Genomic DNA, 7,066 nt, shown 5'->3' on the forward strand with positions numbered 1-7,066 from the left:
CTGTATTGATGTTGGTCCGTTTCATTGTCACAGTTGTTTGTTTGCTTATCTGCTCTCAGGACTTAAAAACACAGAGTCTTTATCATATATCCCTTTCCAAATTCCGACCACTAATTTATCTATATCTCAATTCCAGGAGGAGTTTCTAGTTATAAACAAAGATTTGGCATTCAGACCCAATGGATCTTTTCTCTCCTCCCCTGCCCCCTACTTGCCCATGGCCTCTTCACTTCCCTCCTCCCCTCTTCTGCTTCCCCCTTTCTTGCTTTCCTTCTCTTTCTTTCCTTCTTTTTTCTTTCTTTTTATTTCTTTCATTTTCTTTCTTTCTTCTTTCTTTCCTTCTTCTTTTTTTTTTTTTTTCATCTTTCTTTCTTCTTCAACCAACATTACAGTTATTTTACTATAATGTGGCTTGGCATTCACATTTCTGAGTTGTTCTCAAATCCATATCAGAGGGCCCATTGTTTTTCTGTTCTTTGTCCTAAACTGATGGGCCCCCATGCAAATCTTCACATCTCAATTTAGACCAGCCACATTTCAGTGGCCACATGTGGACAGCACAAGTCTGGATATACCAATTTCAGGCCTGTATGCCTTTGAAGAAGAGCTGGTACACTTAGGTCCCTGCCTCTCTTAGCAGCAAGCAGCCCTTCCTTACCTCCCAGAACCCCTGGAGTCTGTTTTCAACATCTCAGCATCTTCCCTGCATTCTTCACCATTGGTGCTGTGAAGAGCAGAAAAGATAGACTGGCTCAATCAGATCTTCAGGGCCTGTTCTTCATGTCTGTGTATCTGAAGAATGGAAAAGCAATCTGAGGGTCATTAAGAGAATATTTTCTGAAGGTACTGCTGGTGACAGTGGGTTTGTTACCCAATTTATATTCTCCCAATTTATATAGCCTGTGAAGCCAGGCTTTTATCAACTTGCAAAGTTTTCATTCCATTGTCTCACTATAACTGCTGATCTGATCTCTAAATTTACCAATTAGTTTCAATCTTTTTCAGATTAATGTAATAAAATTGGCAGATTAGGCAGCCAAAAAACCTGTCCTAGAAGCCCTTGGAAATTTTCAAGTTCCCATTCAAAAACACTAAGATGTTTCATTATTTTCTACCCAAATTTATCACTACTCATTTTCTTGTTGGTGGTAGTGGTGGTAGAGGTGGTGAGGGTTCCAGCTATATCTGGCTCCTATCACAATAGAACTTATCTTAGGAATGAAGCATACCTAGCCTTACCAATACCAGCTAGTGGAAAACAGGATTTGACTAGGACCAAGTAACATGGGTTTGGAGAACAATGAGAGCTGACCCCAGCATTATAGCTGTGTGACCCAGAGCAAGTGACTCAATGATACATGGAATCATGGGAGGGTAAGACCTCAAGATCTATCAATTGGTATTGATAGGTAGTATTTTCTTTAAACCTGTGGAAATTTTAATCTGATGTTACTACTTATTACATTTAAACAACATGATCAAAACACAGTAAGACATATCTTCAATTCCACCCCTATGTTCAAGACAGAAGCCTTTAAGAAAAGAAAAAAGTTATCTTCATGTGCCACAACATAAAATTGGAATACAAAATCTATAGAACTGAGATTCTGCTCATATCTTGTACTTTATGATTAACTTTAGTCTCAGAACAAAACTTAGTAGTTATTAACACCTTCCATCCCTTTAATCTGTATTAGGTTGTAATTTTTTGTTTTTGCTTTGTTTTCTGAGGCAGAGTCTCACTACTACTCTAGGCTTTATTCCTATTGCCTCAGCCTTAAGACTCCCAGGATCACAGGCTTGTACCATTGCACTTGGAAGTAATATTCCTTCTTATATGTATCAAAACTCATACTAAATAATGATCTCTGGGCTGCAAAAGAGGATTTATTTTTTGCACCTGTTCATAAAGTCTTGGTCCACAAGTTAAGACAAAAATGCACACAAGTGCCACATTAAGAGAGAGTCTTGCAATTTCTCATAATCCAAGGAAATCTTTCTAACATTGGCACCCAATGCCTATTTTTAGAGAGCCAAAATTAAATCAAAGATTACACTTTTAATTCCTATAAGCAACTCAGCTGCTAATATACTTCCTGTTCAAAACCTTGAGAATTCTTGGTCCTACAATGGAGACAAAGGTATTACTACATAAATAGAGTAGGGAAGGCTGGACCTGGTTACCAGAAATTCAAATACTGTCTTAGAAACATGTGATTAGTTTTTCAGTTGCAAGGGAGAAGTTACTTTAAATCAATTCTCATCATCAAAACACAGTTCAAAGGTTTTTCAATATGATACTTTCTTCTCCTTCATGGCTATGTCTAGCCAACATAATTACTTCAAATTGATCAACAAAGACAGAATATTGTCTCAAAAAGGAAAATTGCAAAAGTGCCTTAGTTTTCAAAAGAGAAGAAAAAGAGAAAGGTTAGGATGCTTTTATAACCAACTTTTATTGCACCCAGAGATTTGTAAGGCTTTACTTTGGAAATTTCTCAAGGATAGAACACAGCAGGATTGTCCAGTAGTGGACAGACAATCCTCAATGCAGCATAACCAGAAAAAACTCAGCACTGGAAACTTGTTTATATACATTCAGAAGATTGAGTCTAGACCCATATCTATTACACTGTACCAAAACAAATTCTAAATGGACCAAAGGCATAAATATTAAAACAGAAACAGTCTGCTGAAAGATAGGTAAAATGCTTGAAGACATTGGCACAGGAAAGGACTTTCTAAACAGAACCCCAAATGCACATGAAATAACATCAAGAATCAACAGATGGGATTATATCAAATTAAAATGCAAAGGAAACAAATGCAAATTAAAACAACATTCAGATTCTATCTTACTCCAGAATGGTTATGATCAATAAAATCAAACAATAACTAAGCTGGAGAAGCTGCAAGGGGAAAAGGGCACCTTTCTTGTTGGTGACAATATAAGATGGTACAAATACTATGGAAATGAGTATGAAAATTCCTCAAAAAACTCAAAATAGAAATTGCATTTGATCCAACTTTTACCCTTTGAAGTATCTTCATGAAAGAGTTAAAGACATCATATTGTAGTGATACATGCATACCTATGTTTACAGCACCACAACTCACAACAGCTAAATCTTGGAAGCAGCCTATATATCCATTAACAGATGAATGGATAAAGAAAATGTAATATTTATACATAATGGACTATTATTCTACCATAAAGAAAAATAAATTTGAGGCATTTGTAGAAAAATGGATGCACCTTGAGATCATAATGTTAGGCAAAACAAACAGATGCACAAGCTTAAATATCACATGGTTTCTCATATGAGAAACACAAAGTATCAATAATTAAAAAACAAAATAAAAGGTAGACAGTAGAAAACAGGGAGATAAGTCTTTTGCAAATGAGAAGGAGATCTAGAGATGGAGGGAGGGAGAAGGGAACAGAGGGTAAAGGAAATAAAAATGATTGAGATATGTTAAGTGAATATACCTACTACGTATGATAATGTAAACATTATGTATTGCAAACATGTACTAATAAAAAATAAATGAATATTAAAAGAAAGAAAGAAAAGCCCAGCATTGGATTATCCCTCTACTGTTACATGTTCCAGTTGTGATAATGGCCTCCCTCCTAAGCTGTGATCTTCCTGGGTCCCAGTGAAGGCTCCCCTGTCCAAATGTCACTTGGACTCAAGTCCTTCAAGATCATCCTCAACTCAGTCCTGCTGTGATCATTTTCCTTGTTCAAACCTCACCTAGACTCACTGCCTTGTTCTTGTTGTTGTTGTTGTTGTTGTTGATGATGATGTTGATGCCTATTTGTTAGGGCTCTAATCTCTTTTGCAGTCTTCAATGAGTAAAACTCAAGGTCTAACTCTACTAGCTTCTCTATCAAAGTAAAAGACACGATAGCCTTTCAATAAACTTTTTCCTCGTCTTTTCCATGACAAGAAAGTGTTTGTTTTGTTCATCCTAGGAAATCTATGGCCCTTGGATATAAGCAATCCAAATTAGTCATTTTTAAAAATACATATTGATTCAAGAGTAAGAAAGGAGATGTCTCTATTCTCTATCCTAAATCTGGCTGATGAGATCATGCCCAAGATATTGTATGTTCTTAAAGAGAATCTCACAGAAATTAATAGGAAAAATGTAACCAAACATGAAAATATTAGTTGATGGAGAAAATTGTTCAGATAATAATTATCTAAAAAAATGCTTAAAGAGGTGTCCATAGTCATTTTAAAATATGAAGAAAGCTAAAAGAAAGTGCTTGGTGAAGTAAAACAACCTACAGAAATGGAATTAAATTAAGAAAAAACTACATTAACAATAATAAAAGTAATGGTGACTTGAATATCAATTTTAACTCTCCAAGAAAAGTTAATTGCTCTCATATACATTGCCCACATGCAGCAGACTGACTATAAACCAATAAAATTTCATCCAATGACAATGAGATAATCACTACATACCAAAGACCTTGAGTAAGACATTATAAGGACATTATGACATGTTCTTCTGGGAATCAAGTCTGAGCAATGAAAATATGATTAGTCTTTTTTTGTTTTTGTTTTTGTTGGTTGGGGATTTTGTGTTTAGTTTAGTTTGGTTTAGTTTTGGTGGGAGAGATTGAACTCCAAACCACATGCATGCTAACTAAGCACAGTCTCTACCACTGAACTATACTCCTAACCCCTAGATTTTAATATCAACAACTCCCTAAGCCAAGACTAATAAAGGAGACTGTTAATAACTGCTCAGTCTAAAATCTCTGTTGTACTGGGAGACTTGAATGCAAAATATTTTTTATCAAGTAAAGCTCAATTTTCCTCTCAAAATTTCTTATTCTCATCCAAAAATTGTCTTATTAGCCTTGCAAGCTTCAGCAGCTAAAATTGGAAGTAAAATTCGGTCCTGGTTTCACTCTTCCAAAATCAGTGTGGAGCATGAGAATAAATCAGTAGGCTTAAGGACCTATGTATTACTACTCATAATCTCATCATTTATAAACTTTGTAGCCTTCGGCAAGACACTTCTCTTGATCTGTCTTTATTGTCTGAATAGGAATGTACTTAACTGTTGCTTGCCTCTCTCAAAAGGGCTATGGTAACCAATACAGCAAGATAATGGCATAAAAGCAGACACACAAATCAATGAAACAGAGTAGAGATTCCAGAAATAAACCCATGCCTTTATAGCTAGCTGATTCTTGAAAAGAGTACAAAAAAACATACATTAGATAAACAGAGACTTCTGGGAATATTGTGGAGGTAAGCAGTAGAAAAACAGCCACTCTAAGATTTGCAATCATAACATTGGAATATAGCAATGTGTGAAAGAGAAGAAGGAGGGAAGTGGGTCTCCATGACCCACCAAGGATGTGAAGTGAGAATTGGAGCTCATGGAGAGAGCAAAGAGAGGGACCTCTATGCAGAAGAGGGAAGTAGCAAGCAACATTTTCTCTCTGAGTCCTGGCTCATGGCAAGGGACAGGAATCTTGAGCCTGCCTGCAAGAGGCACAGAAAATAACTCATGATTCCAGGCTCCAGAGGCCTTCACAGAGAAATGCACCAGTAGAACTGAAGCAGAACTTAACAAAAAAAAAGTTCTTCCCAGACTTGGGCAGTTGTCCCCCTCAGGTCACCCCCCACACACACACGCAGCTATAACTCCTTGTTCTGGTACAGATAAAATTGACAACAATGTCCTGTAAACAAAGTTTATGACACTCTGTTCTCATATGATTCATAAGGTTCTGTACTCTTTCAAAGCTAAGCTAAAAAACTGTCTTTCCTTGTCCTGTTTCTATAAGTTCACTTGCTATATCACTAAAAAGACTAGCCCCACCCTTCATCAAAATGTATAAAAAATTTTCTCTGTTCAATGCTCTTCTTTTGAACATTAGTCCATTGAGCCAATGTTCACCTAAAATAAAGTCCTCCTGTTTCCCATTGGTGTCTTGTATCTTGGATTCTGCAACATTTCTGGCAACCACAAAGGGATTAGAGATGACAAAGTTACTGTCTCCTTTGCCTGTAGGCCCTAGAGGCCCTCAAGCTGTGGGAATCCTGAGACATTTGGTGCTACCAGGTGAGACTAGAGCTCATAGAGAGAATCAGCCCTCCCCAGGGCCAGAGACCTCTCCCCTGTCAGCACAAAAGGAACCTGTGGGGATGATTCTGGAACAACACCATGATACAGGACTGCAGCAATGTTTTGGGCCCAGAAGCAGGACCACAAAGGTGGTAGGGGGAGCTTAATCACCTCCCCAGGGTGCACTAAGTAGTCAGACTCAGGGGGAATCAGATGAAACCTACAACCCCAGATCAAAAGGGGTGAGGATTGCTCACAAAGGGGGTGTGCCAAGTAGTCAGACTCAAGAGGAGTCAGAACAAAACCCACATCCATGTGTACCGAGTAGCCAGACTCAGATTGAGCTGGGTAAAATCTACACCCAGGCTGGAAAATGGGATTTTTAAAAATGTATGATTGTGTGTGAATGAATGAAGTATTTGAGTCTGGAGAGCATGAGTAAGCAGAGTGAAATGTGTAACTCTGAGGTTGCCTGAGCTCAGCTGAGAACTGGGGGAGACAGGTGGTCTAATCAGTCTAAAACAAAAGTAATTGAGGGAGTAATTTGAACCATAACAGGTAAAGAAATGAGGAGAACTGCTTAGCTTTAGTGTGCCACAATATACAACTGAGGTGCCACAGGCAGGCTGATGTAGGAAAAAAAAAAAAAAAAAGAGCACCCTGTGAATGGGGTGATAGTAGTGACCAGCCCACATAGGGACCAACACTGAGAGAATCCCTGAGCAGCCAGCTGGTCCAAAGGCTGGGCTGGAAAAAAGATTCAAGGCTGAGAGACTTAGGCCTAGCTGCACCTGCCAAGGTTGAAGAAACAAAGCAGGAGTAATCTTTTCACTGCAAAGCACCAGAAAGCATGAAATGAGACAGTGCAAGGGATGCTCCTGGCTTCAAGAGCCCCAAGGCCAGTACTTGCTCAGCATCACCAGCCTGGCACTACCTGCAGGTATCTGAAAACAAGAGGAGGCTGGGG

The 7,066-nt window shown here is 38.2% G+C and overlaps 1 non-coding gene across 1 annotated transcript; it reads right to left on the reverse strand.

The window, feature by feature from the left end:
* Positions 1–1,822: 1,822 nt before the first annotated feature.
* LOC147824994 (small nucleolar RNA SNORA40) lies at positions 1,823–1,952 on the reverse strand. Its single transcript, XR_015441612.1, has one exon. It is a non-coding gene; the product is annotated as a small nucleolar RNA SNORA40 (small nucleolar RNA).
* Positions 1,953–7,066: the final 5,114 nt, after the last annotated feature.

Source organism: Heterocephalus glaber, unplaced genomic scaffold (assembly GCF_053883595.1).
Source record: "Heterocephalus glaber isolate CG9 unplaced genomic scaffold, H.glaber_assembly_v1.0 deba00001523, whole genome shotgun sequence".
NCBI lineage: Eukaryota > Metazoa > Chordata > Mammalia > Rodentia > Bathyergidae > Heterocephalus > Heterocephalus glaber.